Source organism: Spermophilus citellus (assembly GCF_964194105.1).
Source record: "Spermophilus citellus genome assembly, chromosome: 1".
Taxonomy (NCBI): Eukaryota; Metazoa; Chordata; class Mammalia; order Rodentia; family Sciuridae; genus Spermophilus; species Spermophilus citellus.
The window spans coordinates 157,394,161-157,421,721 of NC_138182.1; the positions used below are offsets into that span (position 1 = coordinate 157,394,161).

The 27,561-nt window shown below is 48.8% G+C and overlaps 1 protein-coding gene across 3 annotated transcripts in view; it reads left to right on the forward strand.

The window, feature by feature from the left end:
- The window catches only part of CPLX2 (complexin 2), an 83,657-nt gene that overhangs the window by 48,539 nt on the left and 7,557 nt on the right, over positions 1–27,561 (forward strand). The window contains exon 1 of one of the 3 annotated variants that reach the window (XM_081304436.1): positions 22,963–23,106. The exons of 1 other annotated variant lie outside the window; for it this stretch is intronic. The gene's annotated coding sequence lies outside the window, so the exon portion shown is untranslated. Of the gene's footprint in view, positions 1–22,962; positions 23,206–27,561 lie in introns of those variants that run through there. One more of the 3 variants, XM_081304437.1, reaches the window with a different exon arrangement.

Sequence of the window (27,561 nt, forward strand, 5' to 3'; positions counted from 1 at the left end):
AGGCATGATGGGAAACCCAGGCGTGGGATGGACACTCAAAGGGGTTAACGTGCCTGAGCAGGAAGTGTTCCCGGACCACGTGATGCTGGACTGAATGTTGCAGGACATCCAAGCAGACCAGGTGACAGGAGGAGGTCACGCTGCTGCAGGCAAAGGAAGCAGGCGCTACACAAGAGACAAGAAAGAGCAGGGTTCTTCTGGGAACCGCAAGTGTGTTATCAGGACCAAAGGAGAAGAGGGGTGTCAGACCCTCTGAGGGTGGTGCCAACAGAGGGTGCTTCTGGCAGCAATGAATAGAACACATGAGCTTCCTTCCTCCCCTCATGTAAAATCTGTTCCAGTTGGGAAGGCAAAAAAAAAAAAATGCCAACAAATATAAGCAAAGATAAAATAATTTCAGACAGTAGCAAGTGCCACAAAAACCAGGAAACAGTGGAATGTGATAGGAAGTCACATCTTGTTTTGAAATAGAGTGAATAGGGAAGGCCACTTTAATGACCTCTCATCTGAGCCAGAATGCGAATACCAAGAAGGAGCTTCCCAAGGAAAGATGTGGGGAAAGTGTCTTCTAGGCAGAGGAACAGCAAGCGCAAAGGTCCTGAGACAGGAATAAGCTTGGCAGCTCAAGGCAGACAAGGAGCCCAAGCACCTGGAGTAAAATGAGTGAGGGGAGAGGGAAGGGCAGAAAGAAGAGGGGTTCAGTTCACATGGGGCCTCAGAGACCCAGGAAGTGACTCTGAATTTTATTCTAACTGTGGTAGTTTTATTCTAAGTTAATGGAGACTTTTAAACAAACCTGCCTTCTTCTAATTTATGAGGGTTTTTTTTTGTTTTTTGTTTTTTTTAAAGATTCTTCCACCTGTCACAGGGAGACTGTGTTGGTGTGTGTTTTAATGCCAACCAGTATTGCTGTGTATGCTGCAATGACACCCACATTTCAGCAGGTGTAAACAGAGAACACATTCATTAGCTTTCTTATTGGGTGGTACGGACTTGTCTGCTGTCACCAGCCATCCCCAGGAGATGTCACCCATGCCATCAGCCATGGGTGTCTGTGGTTCAAAGCGATGTCCTCAAGTGATGACTAGCGGGCCATGAGTCAGGTCAGGGACTGGACTTACAATCCCATAGGAATGCTCTGGATATCAATGTGTATCTTGCTGGGACTGTTCCCCCCAAAGTCCAGAATATTCCTTGGACCAAGCTGCTGATCCCTCATACAAACCCGTGTGTGCAGCTGAGCCCCCTGTTAGATCTGGAGGGGCGAAGACAGGTCTGACTCCACCGTGAGGAGCCCCAGGTCTGAAGGGGGAGATCACACAGAGCAAAGACCCCTGAGTGTAGGGTGGCTGCTCTTCAGGAAAAGGCACCACCTCCCCCGGGCGGCCCTGTCAGGGAGGGGTGAGGGGAGGCTCTGACCTGGGTCCTGATTGGGGTCATAAGAGGAGAAGCCAGGCTTTGGAGCTGGAGCTGGACTCACCTGAGTTTGTGTCTAGGTTTATCAGCTTTATGATCTTTTTTTTCTGGTGGGGAGAGACTGGGGGTTGAACTCAGGGGCACTCAACCACCAAGCCACATCCCAGCCCTATTTTGTATTTTATTTAGAGACAGAGTCTTACTCAGTTGCTTAGCACCTCACTTTTTCTGAGGCTGGCTTTGAACTCGCGATCCTCCTGCCTTTGCCTCTGGAGCCACTAGGATTACAGGCATGTGCTACCGCGCCGGGATCTAACTGTATGATCTTGAGCAAATCCTTCAACCCTCCCAAGACTCCCTCTCCCCTTGGGAGCTCCCTTCTGGCCCTGTCTCAGCCATCAGGTGACAGGGCAGGAATTAAGCAGCATCGGGTGGGCTATTGGTCAACCTCAGTCCCCTCCTGGAACATGAGTGGAACTGTTCCTTTGGGGGAGCCCACCATGTGACTAAACACCAGAAGCAGGTAGTTCTGCGTGACGTCTGGGCCATTGAATCAGGAGTCCCACTGCACAAAGGGGCCACGTATGCAGATGTCATCCTTGGAAACGTGCAGGTCATGCAGAGGCCCTCAGCCACTGCGTCAGCATCATGAACATGGTGCCTGCTGGTTGCTCATTAAAATACCAAGGGTTGTCAGTGAGGGGTTTTTTTTGTTTTTGTTTTTGTTTTGTTTTGGGGTTTTTTTTTAGTAAATTAGAGTGGATCCCAAGATCTCCCTGTAATGCTGTCATAGTCAGGGTGATCTAACATCTGCAAGATGTGGGGCTCTGGGACAAGAAGAGGGAGCAGTCGCCCGTGCTGCTTACATCATTTGGGAGGGCTCCATGGCAGAGAGCAGATGAGGGGTGACATTGGGATTGGCCTTAAAGAAAAGGCAGGTGTGGACCCATGGGAAGAGCGAGCCTGGCAGGAGGGTGAGTGGGCGAGAGGCAGAAGCAGAAGGGCTCACAGCCTCCCGAGGTGCTGTTCTGGGCCAGGGTTTTCTGAAAGTACGAGGGCAGCCAGAGCGTCAGTCGGAAAGGTAGACCAGGTCACTCTGAGCTGGGTCTTGATTGCCAGGGTTGGGAGTTGAGCGTTTTCTTAGAACGCCCCTTCCCTGGGTGTTTTACTACATCAAAAGGTTCACGATCAAATAAGTTCTAGAAATGTCACACGCTGTGCTGCCTCTCTGAGAATCACGGTCCACAACAGCACATTAAGAAGTCCTGGAGGGGAATCGGCTTGGCTTCATTTGGCCAATCCCCACTCGCTTGACCACAGGCCCCTTTATCCTCAGAACCACTGCGAACACCCGCACAGCCCACTCTGGGAATGCTGTGGGGAGCCAGGGCTGCCGGCTGGGTCAGAGCCAGGAGTCAGCTCCCTGCGAGGGAGGGGAACAGAGGTGAAGCCAAGAGCAGCAGGCGGAGGGGCAGGAAGGAGGAGATGGGAACTGGGGCGGGCAGGAGACATACCAGGAAGGGGCTCCACACGTGGTACTGGAGTTACGTTTAAGAAACCGGAAAGATGGTAAAGCTGTTGCTCATGGCAGATCTGGTCGGAAGTGAATGAATCCAATTTGGGGCATCTTGCATGTTAGAAGACTATGACAAGTGGCTGTGGCACTCTGGAGACCATAAGCCTGTCTTCCTGTCTCCCTGAAGACTGGAAGCAACCTCCTCTGCTTTGAGTTAAGAAGACACTTAATGAAACACACCAGTGTGGTTCGTTCACTCATTTCTTTGGTTAGCATTTGTTTTGTCTGCCCTGGGCCAGGCCAAAGCTTGGCCTATATCTCAAACATGACTCTGTCCTCCCAGGGACAGGTCACCAGGCAGGGAGATAAAGGGCCATGGTGAAACTTGTACAAAACTCTAATAAGGCAGGGACCAGCTGCGCCCAGGGGAGGTGCCATGTGTCCTGTATTATACAGTCACAAGAGGAGAAAGGGTATCACAGACAGAGACACATGCAGCTCAGAGGTGCAAAGGAGGGTTTGGAGAAAAGATGACATGGCACAAGGGAGATTCCCATCACAATAAATCACATCATAGTCTGGGCCTCAGTTAGCCAATCTGTGACATGGGTGCGCCAGTCACTCCATTGCAAAGTCCACAGAGGAATGACTGTAGACCCTCCCTCCTTCACTTACCAGGCCCGTGCCAGCCATAGGGACCACAGAGAGGAATAAGACCAAGGTGAGCTCCTTCATGCCCCTGGCATAGAGTATCTATTTTCTTCCCTCTGGAGCTCAGGAGGTGTATTGTTGGATCAAAGCCAGGCTTGTCCTCAGCTCCCAGGGGCCAGGTTCCAGATGTGCGTGTCTGGCAGCCACTCTGCAGTCCTGGCTCCAGTCTGAGGATCCGTGGGCTGTATGAGAAGAGCAGATGTATTTTGACAAGGCTGCCACAGCTCCGGCAGCATCCTGAGTCAAAATAAGCCCTTCTCTTGGGCAGCCCCTGGGACGGCTATTTCTGCACCACATTCTTTTTTTTTTTCCACACAGGGGGCTGAGCAGCGATGATTCCAGCTAAAAACAGAAGCTGCCTCAGCTGGAACCCACAATATTCCCCTCAACAACAGACACATCCGTGCAAAACTGTCATGAACTCAGGAAGTCTTTCGTGTGGGCTCAAACTCCGCATTTCCCCTGAGGACAGTCAGTCCAACCCCATGAGCACTCTCATAACCTTCCAACCCCAGAGAGTTAGAGAGAATCAAAAGAAATCTTTACATATGTCTGAATAGTCACCAATGACAAAGGTTTTGTGTTTGGGGGTTTTGGTTTGTTTTGTTTTTTGTTTGTTTGTTGCCAATACAATCACTTGGGGAGATGCCTGCTATTATGCCCATTTTAAAGACAAACAAACTAATGCTCAGAGGAGACCTGACCCTGGAGAGAATGGAGGAGAGAAGATGTGAGCACACAACTGTCAGACTTTCTTTGTCTGGAAAAAAAGAGTCTGCAAGAGAGGAAATGGAATTGAGCAAAGGTGGCTGTGAGGTTTCTCAGTTTGATCAGATCAGGACTGACGGGCAGGAGTCACCTTTCAGTGTCAGAAATAGCATCTTATTTTAATCTTCTGAATGACCTTGGGAATAGGAACTGCTAGCCCATTTTCTAGATGGGGAAACTGAGAATCCGAGTAATAGAACATCTCCTCTTGTAAGGGTCTGGCGAAGCGTCGGAGGAAGAGACCACACAAGAGACTGGCTCCATGCAGTTGGCAAAAGGGGATTTATTAATCCAGCATGCTGAGGTTCCAGGCTCACTCAGGAAGATAGAGCAGCCCAGAGCCCAGAGCAGAGGTCAAGCAGAGCTTAAGTACACTTTTTGGAGAGGGCGGGGGGCTTTGCATACATCAGAACAAATCATCATGAGGCGCGGGAAAATTGAACAACAACTCTGAGACAGGATTAGTACATTCATTGGCGGGAACAGTCTGGGCAGGGGTGATTGGTCACTCCTAAGCGGGGTACACATTTAAACTGATTGGTTTTGGGACCTGGATGCTTACAGGTTCCGGGGGTAGCAGAGGAATTTTAACAATACCTAGTCTTTACTTTTTAGCCCAGGTCTTGCCATTTAGAAACTTTACAATGCCCAGTCTTTTACACTTTAACTCAGACTTTTGCAGCTTAGAATCAGCTTAGAAATTTTACCTTTACACTTTGTATCATGTATACTTCCCATGCATCCTGAGGGATTTATTCTTGTTCTTCAGTTCTTTCATACGGGTACTTTAGCTGAATCCGTGAGAAGGTCTCAATCAGTTTGTCCTTAATACCTCTGCCACACTAGCTCTCTGCCTCCAGCAACTCAAGGGCTAGCCTCAGACCAGGACCAGTCAGGCCTTCCCGGCACAGAGCTTGGTATTAACAGTGTTTCCATTTCTGCATTCATGTGCGTGGTGCCCTCCTATTACCGAAAGAACCGGTTCGCTGGTTTAAAGTTGTCCTCTGGGGTCTCTTTTTTGAATAAATGCACTGAAGGGTTTTATTTTGCAAGTGAGTGGAATTAGAGAGAAATGATAGTCAATAGCACAGGTGGCACGTAGCTGTGGCAAAAACCATGGAGGTGCTACTCCAGGGTGTGAAGCTGGGAACACGGCGCTGCTCACCTCGGGCCAGGCCCCAGGGCCAGCCTCAGAGGGTTGGACCCTTGAGAAACTGGCTCAATGCCCCTCCTCCAGGGAGCCGCAGGGTCTGCTCCTCTTCTACCTCTGAGCGCCTGCGGAGCTCCGCTGCCCACAGCACCAGCCTCGGCCCCACCACCAGGCACCTGCTGCCCGAGCCAAGCAGCCCAGGAGCTGTTCACAAGTCTCTGAGCTCCAGGGCTGGGCAATGGGGAGGGCATGAGTCCGAGATGTGCTGGGGCCAGGGGAAGAATCCCTTGAGGGTAAAATCATGAAAAAAGAAACTTGGAACCAACCTTAAGAGCCCACAGAACACAGAGGCAAAGGTCCACAGGAGCCCCTTTCTCCCCAATACCCAAGCTCAGAGCCTCCCGGAGGAGACCAGAAAGATCAGTGGTTCTAGAGTCACTCTGCAAGAGCCCAGATCTCAGCTGCTTTTTACTCTGATCTTGAGTGAGTGGCTGCACGTTCAGCTCAGTCTCCTCTCTAGAGTGGGATAATCAGGGTGACCACATCCCAGGTTGTCAGGAGAATTCATGCAGGTGGAGAAACTTCAGCAGCCCTGGCACGTGGCCTGCACCCCATACATGGTGCCCGTTAATCCACGTCAGGCCCTGGCGAGGCAATTTACACAAGCTTGGCCTCAGCCCTGCAAAGTGGGCTCAGAGCGGTGCAAAGCCTTGCTCTAGATCACACAGCAAGGAAGTGCTGAGGCGGACTTAGGAGCCCAGGCTCCCTTTCTCCAGCAATCTGAGCTCCTGCCCACTCTACACTCCCTTCCCCTGAGGCGTTCCTTCGCCTCACATCTCCTCCCTTCTTTGATTGCTCATCAAAAAGACTCCTTCTTTCAACAGGGGACAGCCAGGCCTCCATCTGCTGAGTCAACCAAATTGCTCCTTCCAGCATCCCAGACTTTCTGCTCTCCTTGGCTTCTTCCAATCCAGTCTAGCACTGACCCGCTTAAGTCACTCAGAAAATGAGGACTCTTCTGATTGCACGAGACAGACACCCAGTTCAAACAGGCAAAGCAGAAAGAGCCAACTCGAGCCTCAGTTTTCCCTTAAGTACAATGGGTTCATAGTAGTGCGTATGATGCGGCTGATGTGAGGGTTAAATGAGGCGATGCATGTTAAAGCCTCAGAACTGAACCTGGCACATGGTAAGTGACCTGTATTTGTGGACGACTTGGACTGTTATTATTCTCATGACTATTAAAGGGATGGCGGCCAGAGACACTGGCCTATCTTCAAAGAACTCACTGGTAGGAAAAGCCATACCTATGAAAACTAAGGTAAGGAAGCATCTGAGGTCACAGGGAGCTCACGATCCAGTAGAGCAAGAAGGGATTCTGCAGGGTCAGAATGATCCGGTGCTGCAGGCAAACAGGTGTCCAGCGATCCAGCGCCACAGAGGGAGTGAAAAAAATCACACGATTCATTTATTCAGCAACCATTTCCCAGGTGCCCGCCACGGGCCAGGCGCTGGGCCAGAGCATCGGGGCTGCAGCATCAGGCAGACAGATGTCACCTCGGCCCTCATGGGACTCCCACCCAGTGGAAGAGATAAACCTAGAACAAATAATTATTGAAGTTCAGTCAAGCTAAGAAAAATTGTATTATGCCACAAAAAGGTCCACAATGACACAGTTTAGTCTGGAGGTAGAGCCAGCAAAGGCTTTTTCCCCGAGGAGGAGGGATTTAGAGGGATGAGAAAATAGCGAGGAGAACTGTGGGAGGAGACTTGGAGAGCAGACATCACAAAATCTAAATTACAGTTTCACCCCCAGGACTAAACAGAGGGTGAAATCAGCCTTCTACCATAAGGCACAACGATCAAGGCACAGCCTAGAGTCAAAACGCCTGGGGTCTAATCCCAGCTTTGCCACACGCTAGCTGTGACACCAAAGCCAATATAATCTCTCTTAGCCCCAGTTCCCTCATCTGAATAATGAACACAATGTCAACTACCTCACTGGATTAAGTAAAATAACAAAGATGGGGTACCTAGCATAATGCCAGTAAATCCTATTTTAGATTTAAGTGATAGAAAAATAAATAAAAATTGTTTAAGGAAAAAAGGAACTGAGAATTCAAGGGATGAATAGATTTCAGGAAGGGCTTGATCCAGCAGCTCATGCCATATCATCAGGTTTAGTCACTTTCTGCTTATCTTCAGCTTGGCTTTCCTCTTGACCAGGCTCCTTCTACACTTGTTGCCCTGCAGCACCGGGCTCACACTTTCCCAGTTCAGTAACCCCAACAGAAAGAAAACTTGTCTAGTATTTCCAGAACAAGCCTCATGATTGAGTCTCATAGGACTTATCTTAGGTCACCTGTCCATCCTAAATCCTAGACCTAGAGTGTCTGCCAATCCCTAGAGCTTGAGGGAAGGGGGATTCAACTCTATCCAAACTACATGGCCAGAGAACATGGGAAGGGTGATTTCCCTAAAGGAATATTATGGTGCTATGAGAAGAAAGACTTCAGGATCAAATAAGATTCCTGTGTCTACTACAGCCATTTGTCCTAGCCCATTTTCTGTTGCTTAAACAAAATACATGAGACTGGGCGATTTATAAGCAGCAGAGGTTTAGTTTGGATCATAGCTCAGCAGTCTGGGAAGTCCAAGAGCAGGACAACCTCATCTGCTCAGCTTCTGGCGAGGTCTTATGCTGCTTCTGGTGACAGTCTCATGCTGCTGCAATTGGTGGCAGAGGGCGAAAGGGGCATGAGGAAGAGGAAACCAAGAGGGGCAGCCTTATTTATAACCACCCGCTCTCACGGCAACTAACCCAGTTCTTTGAGAGGGAGAACTCACAGGAGCGAGGCGTCGGTCCATCCATCAATACACCCCACAACCCAACGCCTCCCGTCAGGCCCCAGCTCCCAGGGCTACACATTGAGGAACTAAGGTTCCAACACGTGAACCTGTGGAGGACACAAACCCTAGCAGAATTTCCCCTACACGGGACAGCCATACTAGACCACTCAGTGGCACACCAACAGTCCGAGTAACCACCGGGTGCCACCTTATCCTACACCCAGCTGGAGTGAGTCCCAGCTCCCACTCAGGAGAACAGGCTAAGAGTGCAAATTCCAGGCCGAGGCAGCCTGGATGCAAATCCTTCATGGAACCTTCTAGCTGTGTGACCTTAGCACATCTCCTGTCCTCTCTCTGCCTCTTTCCTGGTCTAGAAAATGAGCATAACCACAGGATTCACCTCATAAGGTTGTTGTGCAGCTTAAATGTGTGCATGTGTGTGTGTGTGTAGTTCATGTAAAACTCATTTCATTAAGCCCCCTACTGTGTGCTTCACCTTCAGCCAAGAACTTATGCACAGTCTTCATCTAATCTTCATTATAGACATTAGTTATTGTGCCCCCCTGCATTTTGGATGAGAAAACGGAGGCTCAGAGAGGTTCAGTGATGTGCTTAAGGTCACCCAGCTAGTGAATGACCAAGCCAGTGCCCAGCCCTAGGCCTTCAGATGTATCGTCTGTGTTCCTGCCATGCTCTATGTGGAGCCCTGCCGGGGAATCTAACAACCCAGCAGCCCAAGTCCAAAGAGAGAGCAGGTTTCCAAGGAGAAGGAGGAGAGGTGTTGGGAACATGCAGTTATTTACAGGATGCTGTGTGGGTTGCTGCATGCAGGAGGGAGCTGTCCTGAGGTGAGCAGGGAGGGGGCTGTGCTGGGTCCTCAGTTTCCTCATCTACAGAACAGAGGTGACGAGGCCAGCCTCGGGGAGAGCGAGTTGAAGGGAGGGAATGGCACATGCACGCTGCCCCGCACCACCGCTCATGCGTGGCGGATTCTTGCAGCAGAGGTGGGGGCAGGGAAATCAGGTGGCCGTGGTCTACATCATGGGGGCCAGGACCTGACCCCAGGGACTGTGGGCCTCAGTTTCCCCAGAAGTGAGAGAACAACCTGCATGGATTCTTAATGGAAGCCCTCAGTTCTCCAGAATGGCTATTTGTTAAGGAAATTGGGCAAATGAAATCAGGGTGTTTGGGAGTAGGCACAGAGAACCCACGGGGGACTTGGCCTCCTGTGGCTCCCATTCCAATCTGATAATATCGAGGCCTCTCATCAGAGCTGACAAGGTCCCACGTGACCTTGGTTCCTACCACATTTCTGCCACCTGGGTTCCATTCTGTCCTGGGAACAGGCTCAGGGAAGTGACCTTCGGATCAAGCCTTCTGCACCAAGAACTTATGCACAGCCTTCATCTAATCTTCCTCATAGACATTAGTTACTGTGCCCCTCTTCCTGTCCTTCAGACTAAGCAGGAAGGAAGCTTTCTTTCTTGGACCTTCCTGCTCCCTATTCTTTCTCCCACATGTGGTTTTATTTCTTTAGAGCACTCACCACAATGAATGACCTATCTTTTCCTTTGCTCATTGTCTGTCCACTCCGCCAGAAACGCTCCATGAGGTGAGATCCTCCTGCGCCTCGCTCCATATTCCAGGTCCAAGGCATGCCTGGCTCAGAGCAGGCATTTGGGAGACACTGCTACATGAATGCATAGTTGCGGATCTTCCCAGGCACGGGTGGGATGGTTAATTCCAGCTGCTGTTCACTGCATTCTCCCAGATCCTGTGCATGCTATTTCAGGCCAGCAATGTGCCCACAAGGAAAACATCTGTACCCCACTTTGCAAATGAGGAAACTGAGGCACAGAAGGGGATTTACATGCCCAAAGTCACACGGTGGAGACAAGGCAAAGTCCAAATAGGAATCCAAAGCCCCTTCTGTTCAGCCACACCCTGGGAAGAAAAGCTTTGAAGAATAATATATGACAGGCAGTAAAATGAGTTCCTTGGAAAGACATTTGTGTAGGTGCAGAGTGCTGAGGACCAGAGTTATGAGGTGTGCTCTGCGGTAACGGAGACAGCACATCCACATCCGGTTTCTCTCTCTCTCTTCCTGAGCATGAGCAGCACCACCCTTCCCACCCCTTTGCAGGGGGTTGGCCCAAGGCACTAAGTCTGACCAATGAATGGTGAGCAGGAACTGGCAAGGAACATGGACCACTCCTTCTGGGTCATCCGAGAAGGACTTCAGTAATGTGTGGATAAGGCAGATCCCAACAGGAGGGTGCAGTTCCCTAGGCCAGCGCCTGTGGGGATCCATCACCACCTGAAGGGCAGGGAGGGAGTGGCTACCAAGACCTGAGATCATATGTGTGTGGAAGGGACCACTGGACAGGAGCCATGACCTACAGCCGAAGGACTTTTGATCATGCCCTCTTGCTTGCCTCTAATCCCTGCCAGTACCTCTGATAAAACCCAACCGGAAGCCCGAGGATAGAGCAAGCCTGTTGATGGTGGCCTGCATCCTGGGTATAAAGCAGGACGGGGATGGCAGAGAGAGGAATCGGAGGAAGAAACAGAAAGTAGCTGCAAGGTCACCGCCCGGCATGGGAACCTTGGTGACACTCTGGTTCCCTCTCCCTACCACAATGCCTCTAGATAGTGGCATCATAGTGGAGCCACTTTTAGTCCCACTAATTCTGCACACACACTTCCAAACGCAAAAACAACAAGCTAAGGAGAGAGATCTGAGAGGCTACTGAAAAGCCAAAGACATCATTGGGACAAGTGGTGACTTGGAATCAAGAGGCCCCATTCAAGGCAGAGAGGCCTTGAAATTATGTGGTTCAAATTCACTCCAAAAGTCACCTTGGGAAGGTCTCTAAGACCAAGAATAAGAGATCTTTCAAATGCATCAAATTGAAAAGAGGTCAGAAGAAGTTCCAGCAAGATAGATACTTGATGATCGCAGTTCTGGGAGAGAGCACAGTAATGAAAAAGAGATGTACAGAAGATCCGAAGAAACCTCCGTCTCAGGGGCTGGGGATGTGGCTCAAGCGGTAGCGTGCTCACCTGGCATGCCTGCGGCCCGGGTTCGATCCTCAGCACCACATACCAACAAAGATGTTGTGTCTGCCGAGAACTAAAAAAATAAATATTAAAAAATTTTCTCTCTCTCTCTCCTCTCACTCTTAAAAAAAAAAAGGACCTCGGGGAAATTCCCGCTCCCAAATTGTCTTTTGGAAGTAGGGGCGCCAAAGGCACTGCTCTCTCAACAAATGTTCTAACTCCAATTGATACACTAGATTCAGACAAATGGCTAGGAATGGATGGCAGCCACCCAAGAATGCTAATGCCACTCAAGGGTGAAATTGCAGAGCTGTTGGCCAAAACTATGTGCATGTTTGAGGGGATAAAGATCTGTGGATATGAAGTTTTAACTTTGACAAAGCTTTGAGTAAGAACTGACATCACCAGCCCCTTCTCAAACTTCAGTCAACATGACCATGGGGACCAAGTTGTAGTAGGTGAGAAGGTGGCTTGGAGATCAACAATGATTGAGTCCCTTCTTGAAATGAAAGGATATTATATGGTGGGTCCTTCCGAGGTCAGAAGCTGCCTGATGAGAAGTTCTCTGAAAGAAGGAATGCATAGCTCTGAGATGACAGATCCCAGCTGGTTTCTTCCGGGTGGCTGAAACAAAACCTAATTCAAAGCAATGAAAGTTGAACAGTGGCACTTATTGGCTTGCACGGGTGCAAAGTGCATGAATAGATAAGGCTGAAAAGGATCCGGGTCCCCTAACACCATCATTAGATCATCAGGGATATGTCTCCTACCCTTCCATTAGCTCTATGCATCTCTGTGTTGGCATCACCACCAGGCAGGTTCTCCTTGAGGGTGGCAAAATCACCAGATCCTCAGGACCGTATTCTGCCAGCCCTGCAAAAATCGCACAGAAATAGTCTATTTCCCATTGGTTCCAGCTAAAGTCCCAAGCTGATTCTTATTAGCTGATTCTTATTGCCATGCCAGAGCTAATCACTACGGCCAGTTGGACACCCAGTGCTCTGATTAACTGGCAATGGATCTATTGCCCACCTACAGAAGTGAGGCATAGAGGCAGCCCAACCCCGAATCATAAAGTCTGAACATGGAGAAAGAAAGGGACTCCAAAGAGATACTGGATCTAACAGCTCAAAAATGCATTACTAGTACAGCAAGTGACAGCAAAAACTTTCCAAAGTCAAAATTCCACTATGATGGGGCCTAAGTATGCAAGGAACTCATGAATCTGTGTGTGTGGACTTAGAATTGAAAAAAAAAAAAAAAGCTTTGGGAGGGGCAAATGCAAGATTTAAAAACAGATTACCGGAGTTGTTGTGGTGGTCTATGGCTCAGGGTTACAGTTTGGATATGAGATGTCCTCTGTGTTAAAGGTGGAATATTGAGAGGTGAGATGATTAGATTATGAGAGCTGGGACTCAGTCAGTCCATCCTAGTTTGAATGGACTAACTGGATGGTAACGATAGGCAGGGGAGGTGGGACTGGAGGAGGTGGGTCACTGGGGGCATGCTCTGAAGGGTTCCCCTGTGGCTCCCTATTATTTTGCTCTCTGCTTCTGACCGCCATAAGCTGAGCAGTTTCCCTCTGCTGCACCCTTCGGCCATGATGTTCCACCTCACCTCAGGCCCAGAGTGATGGAACTGGCCAACCATAGACTAGACCGCTGAAACCATGAGTCCCAAATAAATTTTTCCTCCTTTAAGTTGTCCTTGCCAGGTATTTCAACAATAACAAAAAAAAAAAAAAATGAACACACCCAGCAAGGAGCCTGGGTCTGCAGATCCCACCCCTGAGATGGGAACTTCAAGACAAGCCATTTCAACCCACGCAACCCAGAGCATAATACCTGGCAATAATTTCACTGTTTGCAATCAGAAAAGCCTTGGGTTTCACACCAGTGACTAGAGATGTGCAAAATATGATCCTTGCCTTCAAGCAGCTTATATCTAGAAAGAGGAGACAAGCACAGAGGGGTAAATTGAGAAAGGAACAAACGAACATCAGAGGGAGGGCTGTTTGGGAGAAGAGTAGCCGTCCACAGGCTGGGAATGGAGCTGGAGTCAGATGGAGGGAGGCCCTCGTGGGTTTGGACTCATGCTGCAGGCAAGGGTGAGTCATGAAGGCTTTTGAGCTTGGGAGTGACCTGAGCTGGATGAAGCTTCCTCATCTTAAGAGAGCCTGATGAGGCCCAGTGGAAAGTCACAGGCAGGATCAAAGGGCTGGCAATGGGCCTGTGGAGGGGAATGGGAGAGGGACGACCGGAAAGTCGAAGGCAGGGAGCCTGGATCAAAGTCAGCCAGGGGAGCACATCATGCTTTCTGCACAGGACTGAGGCAGGGAGGATGAGGCACTGGGAAGTCAAAGGGAAGGTGGCTTTGTTCAGCTCCCATGGGAAGAGGCGAATGCTTCTCACGCACATAAAATCATTTATATAACTGTGACCATCCCGCTCCCAAGAGGGGGTGTAGTCTGGAAATGGAGAATAAATCACTTACCAAAAGCTTCCAGAAGAGTCCCTGTGACATCACAAAGAAAGGCTAAGAGCCACCGCTGGGTGTTCATTTATTAAACAACCACTTTCTGAGGGCCTGTCTTGAAATCTGAAGCAAGGGACATAAAGCAGGTATCCCTTTTCTTGTTCTGTCTTAGCCCTCATCTCCTTTTAGAATCACCCTGTTCCCTGTGTGTTTGCCTGGGTTCAATTCCTCTAGTAGATGAGATAGAAATTTGTACTCTGCTTTCACCATGGTGTGCTGGCACCTAGAGAAACGCTGGCATATAATAGATGCTCAGTACATACAGTCACCCCTGGGTACTCAGGAGGCTGGCTCTAGGATACCCTTCCCCAATGAAACCACAGAGGCTTGAGTCCCTTATATAAATACCATAGCATTACATTGACCTACTGCTCATCCTCCCATATATTTTAATAATCTCCAGCTGATTTAAAAATATAATGCAAATACTATGTAAATAGTTGTTATATTGTTTAGGGAATAATGACAAGAAAAAAGTCTATACATGTTCAGTACAAATGCAATGTTTTCCAAATATTTTTGATCCATGGTGGGTTGAATCGTGGATGAAAAACCTGTAGACACAGAGGGCAGGCTGCGGTTCATCTGGGTCACATGACCTGGGCTAAGCCAATCAGTGCGTGTGATCCCCCTGGCTCTAAAGAATATGCACAGGCTCTGTGCAAATACTACACCATTTTATACAAGGGACTTGAGCATTCAAGGATATTGGTATCTGCAAGGATCCTGGAGCCAATCCCCCACAGATACTGAGGGACAACTTTACACAGATGGGCTTCTCCAAACCAGTGCCACATGAGGGAGGAGTGGGTGCTGGGTGGCAAAATAAGCTGTGACCACCATGTGTTTTAAAAAGCAGAGTGATGCAATCATATGTATGTTTTAGAAAGCCACGATTCTCCTACAAATCTGAAAGCCAGTTAGAAATTAGAAGGCAAGATCAGAGGCAGAAACACTGGTTAGAAACTGGTAGTAAGAGCCAGGCTGAGCCAAACTAAGCAGAGTTGAGCAACAGACAGTCGGGGGGGGGGGGGTTCTTAGGTAAGACCTCAAGACATCATTCTGGGCCTTTGACCTACAGCCACCATCACTTTCTTCAGACTTGGAACCTATTAAAGACCAGTCCATAGAAAGGTCCCCCTATAGGATATGAGTGTCACCCAAACTCTAGAACCAGTTATCCTTGAGCTGCAGACCCAGGCTTCCAGGAAATCACCCAACCCCCTTTGGAAATATCGCCTCCTGCAGATACACACCAACGCCAAGTGCCGATTCCCTTGCTTCTTGGCTGTGTTACCCTGAACAACATGCTTAACCTCTCTAAGTCTGAATGTTTTATTTGAATATGAAGTGGATGTAATGACATTTAAGGTAATGTAGACACAGGAGTGGGGATTAAATCAGATAGAGAGTATGAATCACCTATCTTAGTGAAGGGCTCAGTAAATGAAAATTCTTTGTTCTGTAGCCCCTTTAAGTTTTTCCCTGGCTTCATCTTCACAAGACCTCTCCAACCCTTGTTTTCTTGCCAAATAAAAGGGGGTTTGGCTTTGTTTTGTTTTGTTGCCAGAAAGAAACAACTGGAGGTTGAGTAGCACAGAACAGCCATTTTTAGATTTGTGGGTGGAAAATTCCTCCTGTTCTTGGTCCTGAAGCCTAAGCCCTCCCTGGACTTCCTTCAGGTGGCTCCCATTTAGGGAAGCAATACCCCAGTGTCTTGTGCTGGAGAAGAAGAGGGAAGGGGAAAAAATGTAAAGAAGAAAAACGTCTTTCCCATTTTTCTCCAATTTTTAAAATCTTTTCCATCTCATTTCCAACCTAAACTCAGAGAAATGACAGAGTTCTTTGATCAAGAAGGTCCTAAAGGAGTCTTTGTCTAATGGTCACACTGTCCCAGACTGCAGAAGAGAATACAATGCCTTGTGGGGTGTGGGAGGGAAACAGAATTAATGCTTGCTAGGACCCAGCTGCCTCCCAGCTCCCTGGCAGGTAGGTAGGGATCATTCTCCTGTTTGCACTGATAAAAAAAACTGAATCTCAGAGAAAAGTCACACCCACCCTAGTCACATAGCCAGGAAGGGATAGAGTGCTTCTGAGATTTAACCCCACATCTCTAGGTGGCACAGCCAACCCCCTCTCCTCCAGGAAACTTCTGAGATGACTTGGATGGCCCCGGAGCTTGGGTGCCTCGAGAGCAGGCGCCGGCTGCCCCTACCCATTCCCTGCTTGGAGCTTCCCCTTCCATCTGGCTTGCAAGCTGTGTGTATTTGATTCTCTGCCTTGGAGCTCCCTCTTCACTAGGACAGCACTTAGCGTGTGTATTATCGTGGACTGTTTGCGGGCATCTCTCCCCCGCTTACTTCTGAGAGTCTCGGATCTGAAAAGATCTTGAGAGTGTGAATCGGTGCATGTGTTATCTCACTCTCAATGGAGTATTTATTTGCTTCTCTCGAAGTGGAACAAAGAGGGGGAAAGAGAAACTCCAAAATTCTTAAACCTTTGTGTGCATTGAAGAGTGCCTGGCATGTTAGAGCCCTACATACATGTTTGATGAATGAATAAGTGTGTGAAAAATACCTATCACAAAGAAACTTGGGGGCTGGATGCTGAGTTATGCCAGGGAAGAATATTTACCTAGGAGTTAGAAGTTTCATGATCTTTTTTAAAAAATATTTTTTAGTTGTAGATGGACACAATATCTTTATTTATTTATTCTTATGTGGTGCTGAGAATTGAACCCAGTGCCTCACACGTGCTAGGCAAGTGCTCCACCACTGAGCCACAATCCCAGCCCCAGAAGTTTCATGCTCTTGCTATGTAACCTTGAGAGAACTTCTTCCCCTTTTAGGGCCTGTTTCCCCATCTGTACTAGGTGAACTTTTCTATGTTATGCATGTTTCATTGTCTTCCTTCTTTCCACTAGGTGAACTTTTCTATGTTATGCATGTTTCATTGTCTTCCTTCTTTCTTTCCCCCTAAAAACGAATACGCGCGCGCGCGCGCGCGCGCACACACACACACACACTCGCTATCAATCTCTAAAATAGCTGTTTCCCTTGGCATTCTCTCTCTCTTTCATTTCCTTGACCAGAGGCCCCATGAGCTTATTAACCTCTGTTGTCCATGTTCCTCAATATTCCTGCTTCAGTAAGACAGCAATAATGTCCTCTCAAATTCATTTTATCAAAGAGCAAGATCTGTTTTGTGAGCCAGTGTGTGCTGAACCTAAATGGAAAGTAGAAGTCATTTCCTGCTCACCCGCCCTGTAAATGCAGGGGTTCTGCCGGCTGCCTTTGCACCAATATGGAAAGAACATCTATCTTCACAAATGTAGGCGACACTGTGGAGACAGCCTTTCAAGGGACAGGGTGAAAGCCTTCCATTCCAAAAGAAGTATGGAAGCCAAAAAATAAAAGTTTTCCTCCTAGAATGGGAACAAAGTCACACTCCAGGGTCACTTTCAGCTCTACAATTCTAGACATTGAGATTCTTGCAATTTAAGATTCTGAAGTGTGAGTGAATATGTGTCATTGGTCAATTCTAAACTTCTGTTAATCCTAAAATATTCCGATTCTGTGATCTCATTTTTCTGTAAGACGAGAGCCCAGGACCAGAGGATTCTCAGTGTCCACAGATTCAAGGTGAGAGCTTTGCAACCAATAGATGAGTCCGAAATGCCTGGGAATCTGGGGAGAAGATGCAAATTCCTGGGCTGCCATCTCAGATCCTTCAGTTTGCTTCATGTGGGATGAAGCCCAAGGATCTGCAATTTTTAACAAGTCCCCCACTCCAGTGGTTTGAGTAGGAGTGGGCCACTCTGACATATAATGCTGTAGGAAGCCTGTAATTCTGTGATTCTAAATGTGATTCTGAAATGGCCTTTTGCTTTTGATTCTAGTATTCTGCAAGTCTTTATTCTATTTCCATGTGCCTAAAGAAAGCCTTTTAAGGTGTAAAGACTAGCTTTCTGAGCATGTGTTTCACAGGGGGAGGAAAAAGGGGGCCAAGTACCTCAATGCCCCAATGAAGGGGCAGTCAGCAAACCTTGATGCTGCATCGATGGTGCTGGAGCAAGTCCAGAGCTAAGGATCAGAAATGTGGGGCTTAGCTGGGTCTGGGGACCTGCTTGTCTGAAGAGTTCCCCATGGACGGGGACACCTGACCATGTCCTGAAGAGTTGGGAGGACTGATGTTGGAGGAAGGGAGGCAGAAGTCACAGTCCAGAGCTTCAAAAAGAACTAGAGGCAAGAGAGGAAAGATTTATCACCAAAACATCCTCCCTTTGATGGATGGCAGGGGGTACTGCAGACTGGTGTGCAGACATGAAAATGCAAGGTTTCAGGAAAGCTCCAGATGAGAGGGAGCCAACTGTGTGGGGATATCCCAGGGTACACTGCGTGGGCTAGAAGAAGACTGCTTTGACATGCTAATGAGCGCCTGGATCTGGGAGGGTGGGGATGGGATGAAGGATGCAGAGGACCTCTAAGGAGCTGGTAGGTGGATGCAGGGAGGGGAGCAGCTCTGAGTGGGGGCAAGGCTCCGGGATGGAGAGGGGGTCCCCAGGGAATCTCCACTCAGGCTCCACCCACAACCAGTGTTGAATCTGGAACCCTCTTTCTGAGAAGCAGAAATGGAGAATAGAAGGCTTTAGGATTTTTGCAACTTCCCAAACAGGCAAGAGCCAGCTTGTTGGTCACTCATGGCCCTCTGGTGGGAAAAGAATGGAAAAAGAAGGGTTAGTCACTTCTAGTGACATATTTCGTCTGCATGCCTGCACAGCGGTGATGACATATTCCTGACTGCACATAGACACACCCACACACCTCTACTGTCCCACCCAGTGACAGTGACATATGTGCCAACACATTGTGACATACTTCTGCACTCTTACCTGCTGATGATGACATAGGATTACACCATTTCATATCCATAACACCCTAACACTTGGGTCATCCCTAGTTGACAGCAACACTTATACACCATTACACCGAAATAGTGGCATATCCCTAGAACATTTGTACCTGGTACGGTCTATGGGAACCTCTGTGGTTGTACAGTGCACAACCTGCACATCTTCTGTATGTGGTGCCCTTGCCCTACACCCAAACCCCCTCACAATGCCATTGCCATATTCTGCTCTATCAAGGCATGTAGCTCTACACCATCACATTCCTTCACATCTGAAGGCATACTCCACCACACCCTGTCAGTCACATGGCCAGAGACCCACATCTGCACTACTGCACACGGATGGTGGCACACAGCACATGCATCATTCCACACGATGCTGGGTGGTCCCATGCTGGTAGCTGCACACACAGATGCACCACTGCACATGGATGGGTCTGCCTTCACACTGTGTCACTGCACATCGAAGGAGGCAGACTAGGAGCCTCACGGCACCCTCGCCATTGTTGACAACAAGAGGGAAGGCACTCATCAGATGAGCAAGGTGGCCTGGAACCCTTCTCTGAGCTCCACCCCCGCAGCTCTGTTTCTGCCTCTGGCATCTGGCCACCCTCTCAAATCAAAACCAATTCTCCCCCTCCCGGCTCAGGCTAGAATGCAGGATGTGGAATCCATCTCCCTGGACCAGCCGGCGAGCTCAGGATCAGCCCATGCTTCTTAGATTCCTCCTCATCTCCCACATCTTCCATCTGACTGAGGCAATTGCAAGGAAGAAATGGGCTGACCTTTGGACGGGTGCCCTATGAGAGTCATTCTCCCTGAACACCACATTTACAGTCTGTGATAGTTGTCATTCCTCACACATTGTTCCTCAATCCTCACACAAAGTTCTAACATTAGCTCTCTTAATCAGCTTCCTAGTGAACATTCAAGGCATACACATAGCATTTTATGAATCTGTCTAAATCTTGCCCCAGGAATCATAAATAAAAGTAGAAATTCAGTGCCTGCCAGGATAAGACACCTTAAGCACAGCCACATCCATAATTTACTGAATGACTCTTAGAAGCTGTCCACAGAGCAGGCTCTGCAAGGGCCAGAGGCTGGGACTGTTGGCACTTTCACACACTCAGGCTCACTGGGGGTGAGCTGGATTAGCTATGCAGATGAAGGAAATGCTGGTAAACCACACCGACAGGAAGTCCCTGATCTGGGTGCAAATTCATGGCAGGGTGTGTGTGTGTATGTGTGTGTGTGTGTGTGTGTGAGAGAGAGAGAGAGAGAGAGAGAGAGAGAGAGAAAGAGAAAGAGACAGACAGGGGGAAACTCGAGAACGGGGACAACTATAAATGTCAATGTAAAAAAAAAAATCTGCAGAGCAAAAGTAACATTTCCTCAGGCTGTGGGATGTGTCAGACGAGAAGCAGCCCCGCGTGGTGTAAGGACCACAGAAGTCAGTGTCAGGCAGGCCTGGCCTGGACTCCTGACTCTGCCAGAACTTACTTTCTCTCTCTGGGCTTTGACCTTCCCATCTTGAAAATAAGAGTGTATGTAAATTAAATAAGAAAATGTAATGTATGTAAAGCACCAAAGTTAGCATATGAGACATATTGGAAGCTCAGATTGTTGCTATGCTTAGTAGTGCTCTCACGAGGAAATGCTTATAATAGTTAACAACTTTTCTTCAGTGATAGTAGAGTATTTGGAAATCACGTCCAGGCAGGTAACACTTAACAGGGAGCAAGTATTCATCTCTTCACCAGCTTTCTTCTATGTGAAGCATCAGTGCTATGATTTACTCCTGACTGTTCAATGGAATGAAGCCACCAAAACTTGACTGGGCTGTCCTACTCATCAGCTAGACACAGTTCATGTCAGCCCAGGCAGTTTTTTTTATAGAAGCCCAGGTTCAAAGGAGCTTTAGTTGTCATATGGACCAGCCACTTACCCCAGTACCATCTTCCAGGGATGGTATCCCTGACCTCACAAGAGGCAGCTAAGCTATGGCTGGACAGCTCCAACTAATAAATGGTTCTTCCTCTTAGAACTTATCAACTTTCTTTACCTTTCCTCCACTGCCCTAATTCTATCTCTAACAGTGGCAGAAAGCAGTAACTCTCCTCGCTCTTTGCAATGGTTACTTATCCACTAAACAAGCATTTCTTTAGACCAATTTTGCTAGGCATCAAAGTAAGTGCTGGAATTATAAGCTTAATATAATGGAGTTGATCAAAGTCCATCTTAAAATGTGGTGCCCACAACTGAGGTTGGTATTTTTCTGAAGCCTATTTTGGGTTTTTTAGCCTAATTTGGTCAAAGGCAATACCAATTGTGGAAAAATTCCAATTATAACTAGAGTACTGCAGGCCAGGTCCCACTTACTGAATATATTGTTGAAGAAAATGGAGAAAAGAGGGAGAAATAGGGAGAGAGTAGGACTGTGGCTCTTGAAATAATGTGATGTCAGATCTCTGTGCCCAGAAGTCCCCTGGGGCATTAGTGATGAGTCTAAGTCACTCTAATCAAACACCCGCCTTCCCCCATCCCTTGGTGTCTGATGCCCTAGGAAATGGGGAGGAAATATGGAAGGAGACGCTTTTCTAATTGCCCAACACAGTGCTAAACAGAGAAAATGCCATAGGAAAGGGTCTCCCTTTAGCCCATTCGGAGAAAACAGAGGTGAGCTTCAGAAGATGCCTCTCCAGGTGAAGAGGTGGTTCCACAAATGCCCTCTGGCTTATAGGGATCCCCAACTTTGAGGCCTCTGCTGTGACTGTGTGCAAAGGAATAGATTCCACTTATTGGAATGGAATTACACCTCCTTTCTCTCCTGGATCCTGTTCTTCCACAGCTCCCTTCCTGGAAGGAAGCCATCCCCTTATAGAAGCAGAAGTCATTTCCACCGACAAAACCCGGATTGATGCATAAACTCCTGTAAATTTTTCAAAGGCCTGATGCAAGTCCCCTCCTCTCTGAAGCCATTTTCCTACATATCAGATTAAAGGAAGCAGTTGAAAGCCAAAAAATAGCAGGCAGAATGGAGAGGCTCATTAGGAAAGAATAATAAAACAAAAAGAGTGTGAGAGGAAGAGGAAAGGCTACTGCGGATGGGAACAGATATTGCCTTGCCTCTTGAAGCTTCATCCCTTTTGTTTCCTGGCCATAGGAGGAAAGGAAAACGGCCTTCTAGAACAACTTTGCCAGAGGATCCCTTTTTCTTCACAGGATATTAGATCAAAGAGGGATTGGTGAGTGACTCAGCTAAGGTCCACTGCAATTTTGCAGCAGTCTGATCCCTCTCAGTACACATCAGAGGGTTCCTGACTCTCTATGAGGCCCTTACTCACACTCCCCACCAATGGTTCTTGAGTTGTCATGTGACTGGACTATGGTGAGGGGCAGCAAAGAGGATCTGGGAGCTGCTATCAGGCAAGATGCAAGCCAACAGATGGAACAGTGGTGGCTGAAACAGGGATTTCCTCTAGGGGCGGCAGGAGCCCTGAGGAGAGTGTGCCCATTCTTCCTGGAGGAACTAGGGACGGCTTTCCCAAGGAGGTGACCTTGGAGCTCTGCTTTAAAAACACTTCCTCCACCCCTGCCCCCATTCACTGCCCCCTCTCCCAAAGCAACTAGTTTGTGGTCTTTGGAGCTGTGACCAGAACTTCTGTCTGCAGGGACTGGGAAAATGTGATTGAGGGAGGGGGGGCAGCTAAATGTAGAAGAGGAAGGGGATTTTTGAAGAGAGAAAAGAAGAGAGAATGGGAGATGAAGAGTGAGAGAGAGAGGGAAGGAGGGGAGGTGCAGAAGGAGATGGAGAATGGGAGATGGGGAGAGAGAGAGGGGAGAGAGGAGGGAAGGAGGGAGGGAAAGAGAGAGAGAGAGAGGAGAGAGAGAGAGAGAGAGAGAGAGAGAGAGAGAGAGAGAGAGAGAGAGAGAGAGAGAGAGAGAGAGGAGAGGAGAGAATATGAATATTTGAATTTCCCATCTGAAAGGGTAGCGGCAGCACGTCAGGGCCTGGCTGAGGGGCGTGATTGGAGGGCGCCTTCTGCAGCCGCCCGCGGCAGGAGCCGGGCCCCAGCTCGCTCGGCGGAGTTACACGAGGCGGCGGCGGGAGCTGGAATAGCAGAAGGAACCTCCTGGTTGAGTCGGGTCGGAGCCCTGCAGAGGCTTAGACGGTTGCAGAGACCGCCAGGTCGGTGCTGGCCGCGGGCCGGGAGGGCGGAGCCGGGCTGTGGGCAACAGGGTCCAGGCTCTCGCCTTGAGGCTTCAGGGCAGCCCGGGAAGCTGGAGAGTAAGTCTTTTGCCGGGGACGGCTCCTCAAGATTGCCGCGGCGCTGGAATTGGGGGACTGCGCGGCGGCTGCGGGGACCCTCTAGGGCGCGCTTGCCGGGTGCTGAAAGGACAGCTCCCAGCGCAGCACGCTGCGGGGAGGAAGTGCGGCAGCCGAGCACCGGGAGGGAGGCGGGAGCCCGGGAGCCCGAGACCCCCGGGCAGAAGCCTGAAATAGCCAGGACCGCCCCGAATGCGAGAGACTCAAGTCTGAACCCGGAGAACAACTTTGAGCTCTCAGGGCTAGGGTGGGGGGACGTCGATCTAAGCTACTTCTTGCTTGCGGTTAACCCTGAGCCCGCCAGGGCCCTCTGCGCCCGGGAGAAGGGAGCCTCCCCCGGGGGTAGAGTTCGAGCTCCCTAGTGAGTCAGAAGGTGGCGGGAGGGAGGCGGACAGACCGAAGGTGGAGGGGAGGAGAACCTAAACGTCGATTGTGGGTGGGGGACCAGGGGGACTCTTTGTCCTCTTCCCCCAGGCGCTGAGGTTGAGCAGCTCACCTCGGCTGTTGGGGTCAATGGGAACAGTCACTGCGTGCCCTCGCGCTCGTCTGCCCCACTCTGCCCCCTCCCTTAGCAAAGTTTGAGACCGGGCTGGGTCTTGGGGTTAAGCTTTCTGTGTTGGGGGAAGGGTGCTCTCAGCGGCCAACTGAAACCTGCAGGGCAGAGCAGCTGGGGATGTTGGTCTCCGAGAGGAGCTCCTGGGTTCCTGTCCTCTCCTCTGGTGAGGGGATCGGGGAGCCCCCGCCTCTTCCGCTTTTCAGCCAGAGCCAGTTACCCACCTTCTCCCATCCTCCACTGCCCCTTCTCCTCCCCAATGCTTTTCCCTTCTAGGGAGGTGGGGTAGGGTGGGGTGGGGGTGGGTGCGTAGAAGGATATCCCCTCTCTTCTGCTACCGCCATTAGCTTCGAGTCTCTTGCAGAAAGCGAATGAGTGTTGAATTGAGTTGCAGTGAATATAGCTCGAACTTGAGCCATAAAAACAGAAAAACAGCCACAAGGACAAACACTGCAGGTGCCCGAGTCTGCCTGTCAGATGGTGGAGGGGAGAGTATGGGTGGGGGGGGGCAGTCCCAAAAACCGCCTGGGGCTCAGATGGCCAAGCGTGAGCAGGTGCCTCCTCTGGCTGTCTCAGGCTGGGGCCAGCTGGGAGGAAGTCAGGGAGCGAAGCCGAAGACTTGCCCTGAGTGCTGGACGCACTGAAAGCATAGAAACCTGGTGCTTACAGCAGCACCCCTCCCCCGCCCCTTCTCTTCCTTCCCACCACCACAACCACCACACCATCCTTCCCGCGTAGGGACAGACCAAGGCTTCCAGCAGAATCGCTAAGGAGCGCCTCCTGGCGTTCCGGCCCAAATCCTCAACTGCATGTAACCTCCTGGACCTCCCCATTCCTGGGGAGCATATGGCAAAATATCTACACATATGTCGGCAGATATGCTAACACAAACTTACATGAAGTCTAAGTTCAGAGTTAGACATGCAGGTCATACTTTGAAGTGCACGCTCACACACTCGCTGACACAACATTAAATTCGACCATGTATTTATCCTATAGGATTCTAGGATAAGATACAGATGTTGTATTGAGAGGAGATCAAAGAGGGAGGAAAGGGAAAGACACTAGACAGGTAGGGCAGTGGGTGGAGAAAGGCAATACTGCCCTAGAAAATGCCATGGGTCTCAAGAGGAAGATACTATCACATCTTGAAAATCCAAGAAATTTCGTGGAGTGACGTTTGAGAGTGATCTTTGAAAATTAATGCTGCTACTGCTGTTGATGTTGATGATGACAATGATTATGATAACTAATATTACTGAGCACATACTATGTTCCAGATACTGGGTTAAGCACTCTTTTTAGTGTTTGCATTATATCAATGCTCATAACAAGCCTTGAGCATAAGGTTAGTGTTTCCATTTTACATTATAAAATGTATTTGCCCAAGGTCACTTAATAAGTGGTAGAACTAGGATTTGAACCAGTAGGATGAGGTTAAGAGGCTCCAAAGAGATGGGGATATCATGTACAAATGGCCAGAGTTGTTTGGAAAGAATATGTGCTGTGGGGCCTGGCTGAAGCAGAGCCACGTTCAAGGGATGGGAAGTGAGAGGCAAAAAAGGTAGGTACTAGATTGTGCAGGACTTGAAGGTCAGAACAAGGACTCTGATTGGCTTCACAAGGCCATGGGGAACCATTGCAGGTATGTTTGAATGAACAGATCTGCCCTTTAGGAAGATTAATTGAATAACCATGCAGAGGATGGATGAGAACAGAGAGAGAGACAGTTAGAGGTTATGTGCAAATCCAGAACCTCTAGGCCTGAACCAAAGCATTAGCAGCAATAGGAAAGAGGAGGGTGAGGATGCTGGGAGCATTGCAAAGCTACAGTCTCCATGTCTACGCGGAGTTGTACTCACCAAGCCCTGGTGTGATTTGCTGTGCAGTGTCTACCCTCCCCAAACAACTGAACATTGTAAGATAAAGCACTGGGACGCCCTCATTCTCTTCCATAGTCCTAGCATCCAAAACAGGATGTGGCAGAGTAGATACTCAAAGTATTCAGTATGAGTAAGTGAGTGAATGAACCGATGACTGACTCTGGCATCTTCAGTTAAAACAATCGGAACAAAGAATGCTGGAGGAAAAAGATGGTTGGGTGGAGGAGGCAAGAATGAGATTGATTTCTGGACAGATTGAATTGGAGATGACACATATAATAACATGCAGTAGGGAGTTAAATGTGCAGGTTTGGGAAAGAAAGATAAAAATCAGTGATAGATGAGACTCCCAGGGAGACAGTGGGGAGAGGAGGTATAGTGGGGAGGAGAAGAAGAGAGTTTGCTTTGAGAATGTCTACATAAAGGAAAGGAAAGAAGCCAGCAAATTTGAGAAAGACTCATCTGAGAAGTAGAGTGAAGACAGCAAGAGCACTGTGTCATAGAATTCAGGAGAAGATGGAAGAAGACTGAAAAAAGTTGGAATGTAGTCATTAGCATCTGATGCTATGGAGGGAAGGTGGAGGAGGGCTTTGAAAACACTCCTGCTCTGGCCTTTCAGGAGCTTCTTGGCCACTTTGGTTAGGGCAGCTGGACTGATACAGAACGGCAGATCTCTGGACTCACAGAGGGGTAGGGTTGAGCAGAAGGTGAAGAAGTGGAGACACCAAGTTTAGACCCTTTCATCAAAACATTAGAGGGCAGAGATCAAGGAAAACTCAGGGTTCAAGGAGGGAGTTGGAGAAGGAGGGAATAATTTGGAGAGGAGATTGAAGATGTAAGGAACAGGAACAGATGGATGGACCAAGGAGGAAGGTATAAAGAGAGAAAACCCAGAGCACAAGTAAATGGATTGGCCTCAGCCAGAGGAGGAGACTCTGGGAGTTAGGAGAAGGGAGGTTGCAAGAGCTCACAACAGCTGAAGATTCATCATTCTGGTAACTGCCACAATTTACTGAGCGCTTCATTGCCAAACACATCCTGCAGGTTATTTTTAACCCTTCAAAGTTGTAGTATAATCCTCATTTTTTAATGAAGACCTAATATCCAAGAAATGAGATGAGTTCCTATCACACAATTAGAAATGGAAGACCTTGGGGTCTGAGTCAGTGAGCCTGACCTCAGAGCTGATATCCCTTGGCTGCCACAAGATATGAGAGGAAAGTTACCTGCTGAGAGGGAGGGGTCAGGAATAGGTTGGGCCTTAAAAACTGGAAAGTTGGTTAGGAGAGTCTCAACAGAATAAACAAGAGATTGCCTAATTCAGAGGGCCACACTGGGATTGGGTGGTGGGTTTTGAGGAAGACCCAAGAAGATGGCCCAAGTAATCCCAGAAGGCTAAGTAGCAGCCACCTTGAGCACTAAAGACATAAGCATTGAAAAGACTCAATCCTTGAGTAAACATGCTTTGCAAATTCAGTGTTTGCTGAATGAATGCATGAAAGCAGAGGTATCTGTAAAAAGAGATGGTTTGATGATGGATGGCATGATGAACTTGAATAGTGCCCTTAAAACACCCAGAGGGAGGTGTCCATGAGGTATCCTTATTCATCACCTATTTCCCTACACACCCATGCACACACACACATACACACCCCTCAGAATGTAATCTGCACGAAGGCAGGTTTTGTATCTTTTGTTCACTGTTATATCCCCAAAGCTTACCATATCAACTGGCACATAGTAGAGGCTAAGCTAATGCTGGTTACATGAACAAAAATGGCAATCTAGAGCCCCGATAAGAAAGAGGTCTAGGTGCCATCGGTGCCAGTGGTCATTAAAGCCCCCAGAGGGGATGTGTTCTCCCAGAGAAAGGCTAAAAAT